The sequence below is a fragment of the Arvicanthis niloticus genome, chromosome 3 (assembly GCF_011762505.2).
Source record: "Arvicanthis niloticus isolate mArvNil1 chromosome 3, mArvNil1.pat.X, whole genome shotgun sequence".
Taxonomy (NCBI): domain Eukaryota; kingdom Metazoa; phylum Chordata; class Mammalia; order Rodentia; family Muridae; genus Arvicanthis; species Arvicanthis niloticus.
The window spans coordinates 84442101-84458895 of record NC_047660.1 but is presented as its reverse complement, the minus strand read 5'-3'; the positions used below and the strand labels follow the sequence as shown (position 1 = coordinate 84458895).

Here is a 16795-nt window from a genome sequence, read left to right as displayed (position 1 = left end):
CGAATGGGTTGGAGACACACGGGGACTGGAGGAACTCTGGAGACGTTGACATGAGATTCTAGATGTGGTGTTTCTGCAGCTCGCTCTAGTTTGCTTGGCAACAGTATAAGGTTTGGCTCTCAGTCCAAACACTGTGTGATTTTAGACAAGCCTTTTAATCTTTTATTCACACAAGAAATTGCTACCACCACCACCCCTAACCCCCAGGACTTTCAGCACTGATGCCATGCATATTGCTTCAGAACAGTGTGTTATCAGTAGCTGGCCCTGCCACCTGAGGCCATGTTGAAGTTCTAGCTCATGCTGCCTCTGAGGGCCATGTCAAGGTCTGTGGCCATGCAGAGCAGGGGATCTGCATCAATGTCTGTGGCTCATATTACCACTAAAGAAGGTCATCCGGACGTCCCTGATCTGGGCAGCTGCCTGGGACCATGTAGATGTCCAAGGGCTGTGCAGAACTGGCCCTGCCCCTCACTGGTTGCTGCACCTCTCCTGGGCAGCACAGTAGAGCTGGCCCTGGTACTGGGGTCATGGGTGAGCCTGCCTGAGGGTATGAATTGGGGAGGAGCTGGTCCTGCCACTCTTTTGCTATGAGGTGACATTGGTGCAGGGTGATGCTCTCCCCTCCTCTATCCTTGCCTCCTGATGTAGTCAGGGGACCAGCAGCTCGCCTGGGCAACATACTGGAATTGGCTCTGATGGCGACAGTGCGGGTGAGCCAGCCACAAGGGTGTGAGGGCAGGAAAGCTGGCCCAGTCCCTCACTGGCTGCAGCACTTGGGGGAGTGAGCCCCTTTCTTGGACTGGACAGCACAATGGAGCTGACTCTGGTGGACGAGTATAGGCGAGCCAGCCCTGAGGGCAGGAGAGCAGAAGCGCTGACCCTGCCCCCTTCTGGCTGCAGCCTTGGTATGGTAGAGCCGACAGGCTGACTAATTCAGTTACCACCCAGGCCCAGGCTTAGGTTGACCTACCTCAATATCTACTTCATTCTGTGAATTGCTGGAGTGTGTGAAGGGGCCAGTCCTGCTGAACCAAAGCTGCAGGATCTCCACGACAGCGGCAACAACAGGATAACCAAGAAGAGTCCTGGTGAGGGTCCGGCCTGTATTGATAGTGTAGCAGAAGCCAGAGGCCTTGAAAAACCAGACAAAGTGACTCCTTGCAGTGAACATTTGCAAGTGAAGATGTGTGGACAGAGGGTACACTGTGAGACACACTGTGACACACTACAGCTTCCATGATGATGTGCTTTCTATGCTTTGATTAGTTTTGTTTGTTTGCTTTTGTTTTTTATTTTCTTTTGAGGGGGTAAGTTAGGGCGGAGGACAGCTATGAAGAGATGGGAAGAAGAATGGAACTAGTATTCATGATGGGAAGCTCACAAAGAATCAATAGAAGTTAAAAAAAAAATAAAATTTAAATCACATATGTATTTGTATTTGGGCCTCAGCTAGCAGGGACTTGGTTGGTGGACATTCTCTCGGTTGTGTGTGAATCGGCTTGTGCTGGTGAGTATCTAACTGGCTCACAGTAGGACACAAAGGATAAGGAAGTAAATGCACTGAGTCATAACATCTTTCCAATTCCGCGAATTAAATGCTACTATACAGACATTGCTGCTTATTTCAGGCCACAGATAATTGAACACAGGGTTGGGAAAAGATGTGCACCCACCAGTCTGTAGACTTTCAGTTATACAAAAGTAATTAACTTCAGGATGTAAGTGTAAAATAAAAAAAAAAAAAAGAATAAAGAATTTGAGGGTAGCCATTATATTTTGGTATAATTTATTTAAATATAACCTCACAAATAAATTTTTAATCAATGTATTTAACAACTGGCTAGCAAACCAAACAAACAAAAACCAAACCAAAATCAATCAATCAATCAATCAAACAAACAAACCAAAACAAAGCATAAAACAAAACCCCGTTGGCTCTCAAGAGTTAGTACCAGTTGGATCAGCACAGTCCAGTCCAGTACTGGGCTCAGTGATGATTAGTGCTGTGATCTATTTGTAATGCCTGCTAAGGCACAGAGATGGGAGGGTGGGTAAAGAACACATGTGCCACATATTACATGCCACATGTAGTGATTCATGAAAATAGATTGTAAAGTTTTTGGCAGAGTGTGTGCATGTGTGTATGTGTGTGTGTGTGTGTTTGTGTGTGTGTGTGAAAGAGAGATAGCGCGCGCGTGAGAGAGAGTGTGTGTGTGTGATATGTGTGTGATTTTCAAACAGTTTGAAGTTCCCAAAGGAAAGGCCATATTCCCCTATCCCTGTCGGTCTCCAGTCACAAAGCTTCTGCGCTGTCTAACTGCATCTCATTAGTGTTAACAAAGTCCTGGGAAAAAAAGGAATATGGACAGCCTGGGAAGGGTCTTTATTGTCTCAAGGTACCAACATCCCTTAAATGCTCCACCATGCAGGGGAGTCCGTGCTGAAGGACAGGGTAGTTGTCTTCTGCCTGGTTTGCTTGAGTACAACCTGTCTGTAAGTCAGAATCACAGTTTAAAGCCTCGTTAAGATAGTCTGCACTGGCTTTCTGGGCTCCTTTTTGTTTCTCCCTATGGAATTGGCCAGCAGCTGAGTAGATCTAGGTAGGCTCTGGCTGGTTCTCAAAAGATCCGGACTGCAGCTGCCTCCATGGAAACATGAAGGAGTTATGCTGTTTCCCTGGTGCCTGATTCTCCTAACGAGCTGTTAGCGCTTGGCACAATCTGGCTCTGTGGCTGTGATCTGAGAATTTCCAAAAACTGTTTTTGGAGCTGAAAAGTCTTCCAAAGACCCAGGAAGTAGGCTGCTGCTCCCCAGCGCCCCCCACCTCACCGCCGCTGCTATGGTGCCAGAGACTTGTGCTACACTTGATAAATTTTCCCAAACTGATAAAGAAAGAGAGGGTGTGCTCATTATCCAGTAGGCTTTTATTTCTGTTCTTTATTGAGGTGCAATTTATATGTATGTGAAACACATACATTTTAATCATAACAGTGTGGTTTTTGCACACTGCAAAAAAAACTTTCAGCCACCAATCATCCTACGAAGATTCAGAAGATTTCTACCACTATACAAGTTCCCTGTCTGGTCAGTCAACGCCTCGCCTACTGGCCCTGGGCAGCCACTTCTGCTTACTGTTTTCCCTCAGTACTTGTGTGTTAAAGCCCCGATCTCCAAGTGTATGGTGTCTGAAGTCCTTGAGAGCAATTACGTTTAAAATGTGATGAAGGTGGATCCAAAATATGATTCGTGTTCTTACAAGAAGAGGAAAGGGCCAAGAGCACACCCTTTCCAACAAGAGGACTTTCATTGACAAAACTGGAGGACAGCCGTCACCAGGTACAGATGGTTAGGTACAGATAACCCATAGTTAGGCCTCCAGTCTGCTGGATTTTTGTTCCAGCTGTCCAAACTGACTAAGACACTATTATTCTGACCTTCCCTTAGTCTGGTTTATTCACACCTTCAAAACAAAATACCATAGTTCTAGCAGCTAAAATTCGAAGGTCAAAGTTCTGGATAGCTCAGTTCTCTCAAGACCAGTCTCTTTGTATCTTGCAGATGGCCCTCTTCTCTCCAGCCTCACATGGCTTTCTGTCTTGGTGACTTTCCTGTTGCTCTGATAAAAATACCTGACAAAAATGACTCTGGGAAAGAAGTGTTTATTCTGGCTCACAGTTCCAAGATACAGTCAATCTCCTGTGGTAGGGAAGGCATGGGGACAGGAACATGGAGCAGAGGGCCACGTTACAGCTATAGTCAAGAAGCAGAGGGAGAGGAAGGAATGATGTTCACATTGCTTTCTCCTTTATAATAGTCCAGGATCCAGGGAATGATGCCTCCCACAGTGAACATGTCTTCCTATTTCTATCAACCTAATCAAGACACTTCCTCATAGGTATGTGCAGAGGCCCAGAGTCTCAGAGAGTCCAGTATGTGATAGAGAGTCACCATCATGTTGGTGAAGAAGAAAGGTGTGAGATTCCCAGTGTTCCTTCGAATAAGGATACTAGTCCCATTGGATCAAGGTGCTTCTGACATCTGTTCCTTCAGTTGCTCTTCAGAAGCTGCGGGTTTGAGTCTCACTGGGGATTGGGGGTTCAACCTATGAGTTTGGAAGTGAACGTACATGCAGTCCACAACAGGCCTCCAGTATGTGGATCAGCATTGGTGAGTCTAAAGCTTCATGCCAGCGGAAGCATGCAGTCTGTCCTCGTGCATGTCAGTTGGGGTCTCTCTTTCCATTTTTTTACTCAGTGGAATTGTTTTTGAGATTCGTCCATGTTGTTGCATGGATACAATGTCAAGGTTCGTTCTTTTTCAAAACAGAACTATTTTGGTGTGCAAACCATACTTTGTTTACCCATTCTTCTCCCTGATGATCATTTTGGGTTGGTTCCGGATTGCCAAAAGCCATTTGTTTTCAATGCCGAGTACTATACCAGCAGCCAGAGTATAAAGAAATGTAAAACCACGACCCATGAGCAATGTGTGACCTTGTACAACCGCCAAGGCACCAGCATACAAAGCAGAAAATGACTCATTGAAACCAGGATTCAGAGGAAAGGCATGCTTCTAGGAGCAGCCTTTCTGCTGCTAGAAGAAATAAGATCTGTTTGTAAACACTTGCACTTAGAAGATGAACAAACAGGAAAATAGCAGCTTCCAGGGAAAGGAAAGTGGTGCCAAGAGAGGTCAGGGCTGGCAGGTGCTAGCCAGCTGCATGGGGAGCCTCGTAAAGGTTTTATTGCCTGTGTTCTAGGCCAAGGAGCTGCACAGTGTTCAGGAAGGGTGAAAACAGTCCTCTTAGATCGAAGCTGGCTTGGCCTTTGTTTTTGTGGTCTCTTCCAAGAGGGTGGGGAGGGAAAGGTCTGTCCTCAGAAGAGCAGCCTGGCACCGTCCATCCAGCCATCTTGGACAGGAGTACTCTGAGTGCATGGGACACTTGGGCATGAGGCATAAGCCTGGGGTCCCAGCTAGGGGGTCTGCTGACTGTATATTTACCGATCTGGTTCAAGGGTGTGTTGGTGTCAGCTAAACAGGATCTTTGGTATTAGGATTGGTGCCATGAAGTCTAGAGTGGACAGGTGGAATTCATGGCTGTCCTGCTAAGGGGACCCAAGCACCTCCCCAGAAGCCTGTGCACAGCAACAGTAAGAATTCTATCCCTGGTTCTGAGAGTTGAGCTCTCCTGTGTCCTCATTAGCCTTCAGAACCCCCCTGCCCCAAATCCACACATCATGACAAGATCTGGCGTTTCTTCGCTGCAGTCACACAGCACCACAGAACCAGAGCAATGTCAGAACTCACAGCCTTCAGAGGGGAGGGTGAGGGGAGGAAGAGTGGGGAGGTTTCAGGTCATTAGCAAAGGTCTTGGTTTCAGGACCACATGGATCATAAGTGTGTGTAAGTGGTATCCCATTAGAATCATGAGCAGCTTCTTCCAGCTTTGAGCTCTTCTTTTTAATATTTTTTTTATTGAAATGTTGAGCAATATTAATTTAAAAAAAAAAAAAAACAAGAAAACTTCCAGACAACCCCTCCCAGCAGATGAGTTCATGTTTATTTACCTTCTTCTCACAGTGCACATGACACTCTTTCCTGGAGCTCCAGTGTTTTCTGTGTGGCTGGAACAGTCCTTATGATAGCTGTATCTTTAGTTGCACAATATTAAGTGTTACAATGTAATACATTATAACAATGCTGAGATGTACCATCGTTTTCCATTTTTCATCATTAGACATCACACTGGTCATAGTTTGCTACAATTATGTAATTCCAAGATGGACTGATTCCTTTTGCAAAAGAGCGTTCAACTTTTTATGTCAGTTGTGTGGAAGGGTCATGCTTCCTCCGTAGATTTGTTCATTTGATTTTGGTTTTTGATATGGAGTCTTGCTACACAGCCCACACTGGCCTCAAACTCCCAGTCTTCCTGTCTCTGCCCTCTGAGTGCTGGGATTACAGGGGTGAGCCTCTGTTCCTACCTCAGAGCTGCATTTCTGAGAGTCCAACAGAAGCCAAAAATGGCCAGGGAGAAAGAGGCTGCATTCTGATTTCCCAAGATGCATAGTTCTCAGATAAATACACACATGCATGTACGAATAAACAGATGTTCTAAAATTTTTGAAAGAGTAAGTACTAGTTGTACAAGAAAGTCAATGTCTCTTAGGCAGTATGAAGAATGAAAGTCATGCAAATTTTTATCTTTTTTCAACTTTTAGACTTTGTCTGAAGATGCAGAGACCTGGAGAGGAGACTCCATCTTAATAACACTTGTCCCTATGTTCTTGGGATCTTCTGGACTGGAAAACTAGAAATTTAGTATCTCAGGAAACTTGGAGTCCCAGAAAACTGTGATCCCTGGGTCAGTGTGGGCCACCAAGACTGGGGGTATAAACAAGGGAAACTGTGATCTTTCAGCTCTGGAAGGTAGAAGTCCAAGGTCAGGGAACCAGGATGCTCAGGTCCCAGTGAGCGCCTCTCACTGGCTTGTGGACAGCTGTCTTACCACTGTGTCTTCAGTGCTGAGCTGAGGGGTATAAAGGGGAAAGAGAGAGGTGAGAAAGGGGAGAAAGGGGAGAAAGGAGGAGAATGGGGAGCAGGAGAAAACTGGCATACACGATCTGCCTTCTCTTTCAAGAGCACACAGTTCCCTCCCATTGGGAGCTTGGAAGTTACAATTCCATCTAACAACATCTCCAAGGCCCACCTGCAAGCACAGTCACAACAGACAGACGGAGGGATGGAGGGATGGAGGGATGGAGGGATGGAGGGATGGAGGGATGGAGGGATGGAGGGATGGAGGGATGGAGGGACGGATGGACACTAGGGCGGCAGTACATGGAGTCTGGTATAACTCAGTTCTCAGCAGCTGGTCACTCTAAACCCACCTCCACTTTTGTCCTTCTGGCTCCTGCCTATCACTCTCCTGATGTGTGTCCCTCCTAAACACCCTCTTGCTTCCAAAGGCCTGAGTCTCACACAGGGTTTGTTTTTTGTTTGTTTTTTCCCCCCTGTGTGCTTTATTCTGGAACAGAAATGAGTAGAACTTTTGCCTTTTTTGTTTTCCAGGGAGGAGATGTGTGTGGACATCTAAGGAGACAAGAGGAACAGAGTGGGATATCTGAAATGTGTGACGTTGCTTTCTTTCAGAATCATAGGCTCAGGAAAGAAATGTTAGGAAGAAAATGTTCTGTGTGGAGAGCTCTGGGAAGAACAATGGCTCCCATGTGGGGATCTGGCTAGGAGAGAGACACTGAGTGTGACTGGGCTCTTGAAGACCTACCATGCTCATTTGTACCCTGACACTGTGAATGATCTCGTTAGTGCTTCATTCCACTCTAGGGTCTTCAGAAGACCAGGCTGAAGGGCAGCCAAAGGAAGGGAGGGAGGGAGGAGGGAGGGAGGGAGAAGGGAGGGAGGGAGGGAGGGAAGAGGGCGTTGTGTTGGTGTGGATGAAGGGGTTGCCTGAACTCACCCAGTGCTCCAGGAAAGAGCCCTGAAGGTGAAGCCATCACTTTCCTTGGAGATGGAATAGATTACTCAGAGGAAAGATGTCCCAAATATTATGCCGTCTGGGGAAAGGAGGGAAAAAAATCACCTAAAAAAACAAAAACATTTTATTTTGTTATAAAAAACACTTTTTCCGAGTTTGAAGGATTTGGTTTCAGCTGACGAGTCATCAGTGTGGTTCCCCTCACTTAGCCAAAAAAGGAGGTTTTTAAAAGTGTCACTTGCGGCAAATCCTTCCATTGCTTGGCTTGCCATCCTCTGAGAGCTGAGTCTCGCCTCCACCCCCATACGCACCTCCAGAGCCAGCAGCTGCCAGAGTTCACATGAAACACTTTGGGAGGAGATATTTGAAGCCGTCAAAGTTCTTTGTGAAAAACAACATCAATTTAAATATTCATGCTTTAAAAGCAAAAAACAAAAAACAAAAAACAAAATACCAAAACCAAATCAAACCAAACTAAACCAACCAACCAACCAAACAAACAAACAAACAAACAAACAAAACAAAAAAAAACCTGGAAATGAAATGTAAAACACAAATTTCAATGGCTGTTGGGCGTGTTTGAAAGTGACACACTCAGGCTGCAGTGGTGCTGAAATTTTAAAGTGTTTGCCTGACAAATATGGGACCTGCATTTGGTCCTTGTAAGCCACGTGAAGAACAAAGTTGGCCATAGTGGTATGCACTTGTAATCCAGCGGTGAGAAAGTGGAGACAGGAGGATCACTGGAGCTCACTGGACACCCAGCCTAGCCTGTTTGACAAAATCCAGGCAAATGAGAGACTCTGTCAAAAAAGAAAAAAAGAAAAAAAAAAAAAAAAAAAAGAAAGAAAGAAAGAAAGAAAGAAAGAAAACCAAAAACTAAAAACTGAAAAGGTAAGATGTCCAAGAAATGACCCAAACAATTGTCCCCTGGCCTCTACATAGACATGCACAAATGCACCTTATTCCTCGAAAAAGACACAGTGAGTGCACATCTGTAATCCTAGCACTTAGAAAACTGAGGCAGGGGGATCTCAGTATTGAGGCCAGCTTGGGATACATAGTGAGAACATGTCCTAAACAAACAAGAGACACAGCAATATCAGGATAAAAGAACCAAAAGAATGTGGGGCTCTTAATTGTGCAGACACTGCAGCAGGGTGAACGTGTGCCTTGCTTATCAGAAAACACTCTAATTCATACCCAAGAAGCACTTGCTTTGACTTTCAAGAGTCTTGCTAAGGACTGTGAGCTATACATATACCTGCTGGAGACTCCTACTATTAAAAAATCTCTGAGTTTTCTTTATGAAAGTGGATGGGCTTCTGTGAATACCTGGATAATTGACAAATGACATGTGGCAGTAACCATGGTGTCAGATTTTCAGCTGAAAAGGTCAGGCATCCTCTTCTGGCTTGTGTTGGGAAATTCACTATGGTAGTCATCAGCCACCTCACAGGAGCTGTGATGATGGCTCCACCATGGGACAGTTCAATAACAGAGAGAGAAAGAGAGAGAGAGAGAGAGAGAGAGAGAGAGAGAGAGAGAGAGAGAGAGAGAGAGAGAGAGAGAGAAGACAGAGAGACAGAGAGAGATGAGACAGAGAGACAGAGAGACAGAGTCAGAGAGAGATTCATGAAGAGTCCAACTGTTCTAGCCTCACCTAGAAACCTTCTCAGTCAAGGTAGCAAACAAGCAAGTGAGGAACCCTTTGCGACGATGTCGCCTAGCTACTGCCTGAAGGAGCCCAGTCAACCACAAGACTCACTTTGAGCTTACAGCAGAGAAGAACCTACAGACCAAGTGCATGTTGGCTAAGTATGATGTGACATTGGGCATCCCCACTGGACACTTTAGAGTTGTTACAAGTTTTTAATTATGAATCTTGATCAGTGTTTGTAGCAACATGGGCCTCCTTACAGGTTTGCCTAGAGCCAAGCACCTTCTAAGCCTGGACTCGCTACCTAGAACGTTCCTTTCTCCCACCATTGTTCCCCCTGAACTCCTACCTACTCCCAAGGATGCTGTTTAAAAAGCACTTCTTGGCTCTTTCCCTGAGGTCTTAACTTGCTCCTAGACACGTGTAAGACACTTCATTTTCCAAAAATCATCATGGTCATACTTTTGATCCTATGTGCTGTTCCCAACCTGGCCAATGTGTTATTAGCTTTGGGACTTTGTGAGTACATTAGTGATAGATTGTGTTGGAAGTGACAATGTGTGACCTAATCTTGGTCACAGAGTGATCTGGCTTGTGTCTCACTCCCCAGGACCCCCATCCTGGGCACTCACCTACCAAAATGTTCAGAAGTTCAGGTTCAGAAAAGGGCCATGGATGTTCTATAAAAAGTTCCTACAGGCCCATCAGACAGCCATTACCAATTGCCAGATAAGTGAGGTTGCCTTCAGCTGAGTCTGGTGACTAGCTATATGACACTAACCACTGTCCTACAGAGAGGGATGAGCTGTCCCTCCTGAGTGTTCCTCAGTATTATGTGGTCTCAGTGGCACTATTTTAAGGCTAAATACTAGGTATACTGGGGAGATGGCCCAGTTGATAAAGCGCCCAGCCACAGAAGTGTGAGGGATTATGGGTGATGTAATCTCAGTAGTGGAGGGTGCAGAAGGAGAGTGGAGATGGATTCTTGGACCTGATTGGTCAGTCAGCCTAGCTTCAGGTTCAGTGAGAAACTCTGTCTTAAAAACAATGAATTGGAAAACAATAAATGAAGACACTCAGTATTGACCTTTGGTCTTTACACACCCAAGTGCATGAATACATGCACATATACAAGACTAGTTTACTTAAGATAATTAATAACATGTAAATTTTGTACAAATAATTATTATACTGCATAATTTGTGGAACAATGACAAGGAGAGTATCTCTATATTTAAAACAGATGTATGTTTTTTTATGATTTTAAAAATCATATATATATATATTCTTTAGGACAGATGTAGGTTTTTTCATGATTTAAAAAATCATCTATCTATCTATCCATCCATCCATGCATCTATCTATGTGTACATACATTACAGAGCACACATAGAGTCAAGGACAGCTTGGAGGACTAGGTTCTCTCCTTCTACCATGTAGGTCCTGAGGACTGAGCTCAGTGTCTTTATCAATTGAGTCCCTAGTTTGACCCTTGTTTTGTTGAATTCACAGAGGTGGAACTTGTGGGCTTGAGTACAAGTGTACTTTGCTTTGACTTCTTAAAATTATTTCAGCTGAAACTATATAAGTATTACTTAGTGATTTTCTCAATGTCTGTTTTTAGTTTGAAGGTATAAGCACCATGAAAGTCAGGCCCCTAAGTGGCTTGTCCATGCTATTTCATGCACTGGACCCTACTGCACAGAAATGTCATACATATGTGTGTATACATATATACATATATGACACATACATATACATATTCCATAGCTTATCTCTCTCTTACACTACTCAGAGATCCCTTGCCCAGGGGAATTATACCTCCCACAGTGGGTAGGTCTTCCTGCATATATATATATATATATATATACACACACACACACACACACACACACAGCCTGTCTACATAGAGTATTCTAGACTAGCCTGAATACAAGGAGAATTGGAATCAGAAAGAGGGCTCAGCAGTTAAGAGCACTGCCAGAGGATTCAGGCTCAATTCCTGGCACCCACATGGTGGTTAACAACCATGTTAACAATCTGTAGCTCCAGTTCCAGGAGATCTGATGGCCCCTTCTGGCCTCTGTGGGTACTGTATGCACATACTCACATGCAAGCAAAAACACCCATATACATGCATGCATACATACATACATACATACATACATACAAGCAGAGAGAGAGAAACACGAGAGAAGAGATTCCACATTGTAAGACAACTGTCAGGTTAGCAAACTATGTTTAACTTGTTTTGTATTTACCAGCATTACACCTGTTTAACTGTATGAATTCAGCCAATTCCAATTACTCTTAAGTATTCTCAACACCATCACAATGAAAGCCTTTTATCTTGCTTTGGCACCTGTTGGATTCATAGTAAGTTCTTGGTTCCTGAATCTTTCTTTGTTCGTGTATTTATAAAGGATAGAAGTATAATTACAAACACAAACAAGCACTAGCCTCGGGGGTGGTAACTCCCCTGGGAGGGCAGGTTAAACTACATAGAGGGAAGCGAGGCTATGTGCAAAGCTGAGTGTGGGCTCCAGGAAGTGCTATTGCCAAGAACATGTGAGAGACTGAGGTCACAGAGGTGGGGAAAAGGTTGCCACAGTGTTCATACTTCCAAAGGAAAACAAATTCTGAAGAAAAGAGAAAAACAGAACAAAATACCAATTCATCAATCGCTAACTCCAGACAGAACTAGGTCCTGAGCAACCAGTTTGGCTAAAAGAGAATGGATTTAGGGCCAAGCCCAGCTAATGACATGTGGGGAGGAGGAGGGATTCACAGGCTGAGTAAACAACTACAGAGCAATAGATGGCTGTAGTGGAGCTTCAGAGGCCGTTCAATACAGGTTAAACAAATCAAGCACCTATTCTAAAAAATCAGGACAGAGATTTGACAAATCTCTCTTCTGTTGAGAGCAGAAGCAGTAGGCCTTGTAAACTGGAGCCACTCAAAAGTCCACAAAACAGTTTCTACAAGTCACTGTTAGGAGCCCCACAAAAACAAATAGTAGCAACTGTTGTATTTTATAAAAAGAGCCAGGATGTGTTTTGTAGAACATCTTATGGTGAGGTGGGAGGGGTGCCTCAGTGAGCCCACGCTGAGGCATCCCATCCCCCAGAGGTACCAGCCATAGTATAGTATAGAATAGAGTTTATTTAGAGCATGGGAAGGTGAGTGGAGAAGGGAGGAGAGAGAGAGAGAGAGAGAGAGAGAGAGAGAGAGAGAGAGAGAGAGAGAGAGAGAGAAGAAAGAGGGGGAGGAGGGGGGAGGAGAAGAAGAAGAGGAAGAGGAAGAGGAAGAAGAGGAAGAGAATATAGAAGAGGAGAAGGCAGCCAGAAACATGTGGAGAGAGAGGGGGGGAGGGGGAAGGGGAGAAAGGGAGAAAGGGGTCAGGGAGAGAAAAGGGACAGAGAGAGGGAGGAGAAGCCAAACAGCCCCTTTTATAGCAAGCTAGGCCTACCTGGCTATTGCCAGGTAACTGTTGGGCAGAGCCTAGAATGATAACACACACACACACACACACACACACACACACACAAACACACACACACCACTACAACAACAGCCACAACAACAGCACACAGTTAGGTTTCTTCTGAGCATTCACCTCTATTTCAGAGCTCTCACTGAGAATCTGGATTGCTGATGGACTTGCCAGCCTTCCTGATTGGTCTAAGAGCAGGAAGCCTGGTCTGCTGATCTCTTTCCTCCCCAGCATCCAGGACCTATGTTCCAATTTCATTTCTGTTGCTGTGATAAATATCCTGACCAAAACACAACACAGAAAATGTTTGCTTGGCTTATGCTACAGGTCACAGACCATTTTTATGAGGTCAAGGCAGGAATTTAAAAGCATCACATTCAATCCAACACTCCAGAGCAGAAAGAGGCTAAAGGCAAGGGCCCTTGCTTGCTTTCTGCCTTCAGCTGGCTTATTCCTCCCTTACACTGCTCAGAGCCCTCTTCCCCAGGGGAGCAGTGTCTCTCACAGTGGGTGGGTCTTCTTGAATTAATTAATAATTAAGACTATCCTCACAGACTGAAGTGCCCACAGGCCAATCAGATTCAGACACTTGCTCAGTGAAGTCTCTTCTCTCAGATGACTCTGGGTTGTGTCAAGGCGCCAGTGAGAGCTGACCAGGGCCTTAGTACTCAGTGAATATTTGAGGATCCGAATCCTTTGGAGCCTTTTTTGGAAGACAGCGTGTTAAAACAAAACAAAAGAGTAAGTCAGTGAATCTTATTTTTGTCTCTTGTTAAAAAAAAGAGTTCAAGGAGAAAAACCAAATCACAGAGGTGGCTCGAGAAATGGAGCAGGGAGTGTTCAGTGGCTCTCTGAGACCAGAAAGCAATCTGGAGTTTGAGGCTAGTTAGAAGGTACAAGGGAGGATTAATTTTTCTGGATATATTGTGTGTGTTTTTGTATTCAAACAATTCAAAATCCAGCATGGGAAACATGATTTTAAGAATATGAAGAGTCTATATAGAACATAGACCAGCTTCCAAACAGCAAAGAACGAGGAGAAACAGGGTTAAACTGCATGAGAAACACTGAAAAATACTTCAACCAACAGACAAGGCAGTCAAGTCTGATTAGCATTGATACAGATGCTCTGCCAGGCAGAGGTGCAGGCAGCCATCCAGCTACTCGAGATGTGAAGGCAAGGGGTTAAAGTACAATACCTTGCCGTGCTACAGTGTGGTCCCAGCCAGCCTGGGCAACAGTAAGACCTGCCTCAAGGTATACGTTAAAAGTGGGACAGGTTGCTGGGGAGATAGGTCAATGGCAGAGCACTTTGTAAGGCTACAAGCCCCTAGGTTCAATCCCTAGTGAGCACACACACACACATAGACACACACACACATACACACAGAGACAAACACACATACACACACAGACAGACACACAGACACACAGAGACACACAGACACACACACAGACAAACACACATACGCACACAGACAGACACACAGACACACAGAGACACACAGACACACATACAGACACAGACATACACACAGAAACACACAGACATGTATACACATACACACACACAGACACACATGCACACATACTGTAAGGAGTGACACTCTGATCTTGGGCAAAATTGTGTGTCTGGCCCCTCCAAACTCTCTTCAGACAGGCCCTGGTCTTGGCCTGTGAAGCTGTAGCTTCCCAGTCTTTACCTCATTTCTCCCACGGGTCACTAAGAGCCTTGAACTTACAATAGTCTTTAGCAGCTTGGGCCTACATCCCTACAGTGACAAACCTTAGGCCTCTTGAGCTCCTGCCAAGAAAGCTCAGTGCTGTTGAAAGAATTTACTATTTGTCCTAAGATTCACCAGTCCCTGCCCTCCCTCGCCTTAAATGCTTACTTAATAAACAAAATACTTCTCACTGTGAATCATTTCTCTGGCCCTTTATAGCATGTCTTCTACAACTCAGAAATATCTTTCTCAAGGATCCAGGAACATTGTAAACATCAAGACAGATGGGGCTCCTGCCCCTGTCTCCTAGGCTCTGTGGAGGAGTGGGAACCTATCTTTAGTGAGCTTCAGCTGGCAAATGTGAGAGGCCGAATCACATCAGCTGTCATCGTCACCCCCACCTCCCAACACACACCCTTCAGAACCTTTGCTTTAGCTCACCCAGTGCATGTTGCTGGCCCATACCCCTCCTGCCTTGGATTTTGGTAGAGCTAACTGGGGCTATCTCCACTACAGCAGTGGTCCTGAGTAAAGTCATCCTTGCTGCCTCTAACCAGTTTCTGGCTTTGGGGCTATTTCATAGCTGTGACTTCAGCACTAGTGGGAGTCTTGAAGAAAAAGAGATAAAATTGTAATATATATGTATGTGTATGTATACATATATACATATGTTTACACACACACACACACACACACACACACACACACACACACCACATCTTGTTAAAAAGGCAGGAGGCAGTGATTTTTCTAAGCCCCCTCCCCCAGCCAGTTTGTCAAGTTTTTGATAAACTTCCCTCAGGAGTTCCTTGAATGCAAGAAAAGGTACAGAAAACTCATTAGGTACCCAAAGTACAGACAAGTGGCCTGGCCATCCTTCCTCTGACTCCATGTCTCCCTTGCAAGGAGGGAACTTTAAACAGTATCTCTTATTCTAGAGTTCAAACTCCTTAAGGCCTGCTCTGACTCCAAGGGCCCCAGATTTCTGAATGAGCAGAGATCCATCCAGCTAACCTGTAAGTGATGTAAGATGCCTATGGTCTGTGTTCTCCAGTGGATGAGTGCATGCCATTGGGTACCCAGAAAGGGCTCTCTTTCCTGTCCATGTGGCCAGAATCCCCCAGAAACCAGAAACACATATGGTTGCCAGAGAGACTAACTTTGTGACTCAGAATGTACCATCTGCTAAGCAGCTTTTAATTGAAGCTCCAAGAGACAGAAGCTGGATGGAAAAAAATCATGCAAGTTGATTCAGTGGGATTATCTTTGCTAAAAGAGGGTTTTCTGTGTTTAATTAGCTGGAAGCCGTTTTGTCACAGGCAGATTATTTGGATGTCAGATGTTTGGGTTTCCTGCTCGCTCCCCTCCCCACTACATTTGAGCCTCACCAGCTTCTGGCCTCCCAGCCTATCTCAGGTTACCCTGTCCAGCTTCTGACGGATCCAGCTTCTCTGAGGCCTTTTATGCATCATTCAGGATTCAGGTGAGTGATTTCAGATTGGTGGAGGAGCCAAGGGTCACCTGCTCCCAAATATGTCCTCTTAGTCAGGGTCTGTGTGCTCAGAACTATATACATCCGTGGTCACGTGCCCTTAAGCCAGAGTCATAAGACAGCCATGAGCTGGAAATGGGGGAGGTGAGAGGTGGAGGTGGGGGAGATGGGAGGTAGAGGTAGGGGTGGGGGTGGTGGGGGCAGTACAGTGTCAACTCCTTTTTGTCTGGGACTCTGGGGACCTCCAGAAGCTTAGCCAACTCGATCTGCTCCTGCTGGGGGACACTCTCATTTAATCAATCACCACTATACAGGTCAACTGTAGTCCTGAGAGTTGAAGGATCCAATGAGAGTTAATTTCCATTATAGTGTCCAGCTTAGCTCTCTATAACCAAGAGGCTTCAGCAACTGTCTAGAGAAGCGGCCTTCCTTGTGGTTTTAGTTAAAACATGAAGTTGTTCATAAGCATCCAGAGTGTGGCATCTCCAGATTGGGAAGAGACCAAGAAAATAAGCAGTCCTCCTGGTTTTCATACTCTAGTCCCTGGAATCTAATGAGTGTATGAGATGTTGAGCAAGTCTTGATCAGCCTTGGTCAGCCCTGAACCTGCTCCAGGAGGTCTCTATTGTGTTTGATTTATTTGGGGGATTTTGGTTGTAATAATTGACTAAAAAAAAAAAAAAAAAAAACATTTTGCTGGTGAAAAATTATTGACAATAATCTCCTTTGGAAGGGAACATTTGACAGTGCAGACAGATGGATGGGGCCAGGGCCATCATATCCAGCCTTCCATGGACAGATGTTGGATCAGGAGCTGTAGAAAGTCTTCAGTGTAAGAATATCGAGTGGAGGGGCCATCTGTAGAAGCTTTTCTGCTCTCCCAGTCCCAAGACAATTCACCAAGTAACTTCCCAGCTGTTTGCTCTGT

At 45.0% G+C, this 16795-nt stretch overlaps 1 long non-coding RNA gene across 1 annotated transcript in view; it reads right to left on the bottom strand.

The window, feature by feature from the left end:
- Positions 1-1772: 1772 nt before the first annotated feature.
- LOC143441767 (uncharacterized) overlaps positions 1773-16795 on the bottom strand; it is a 54932-nt gene continuing 39909 nt past the window's right edge. The window contains exons 2-3 of the long non-coding RNA XR_013109440.1: positions 7481-7603; positions 1773-6532 (exon numbers count right to left, since the gene is read on the bottom strand). This is a non-coding gene — a long non-coding RNA (uncharacterized LOC143441767). The remainder of the gene's footprint in view (positions 6533-7480; positions 7604-16795) is intronic.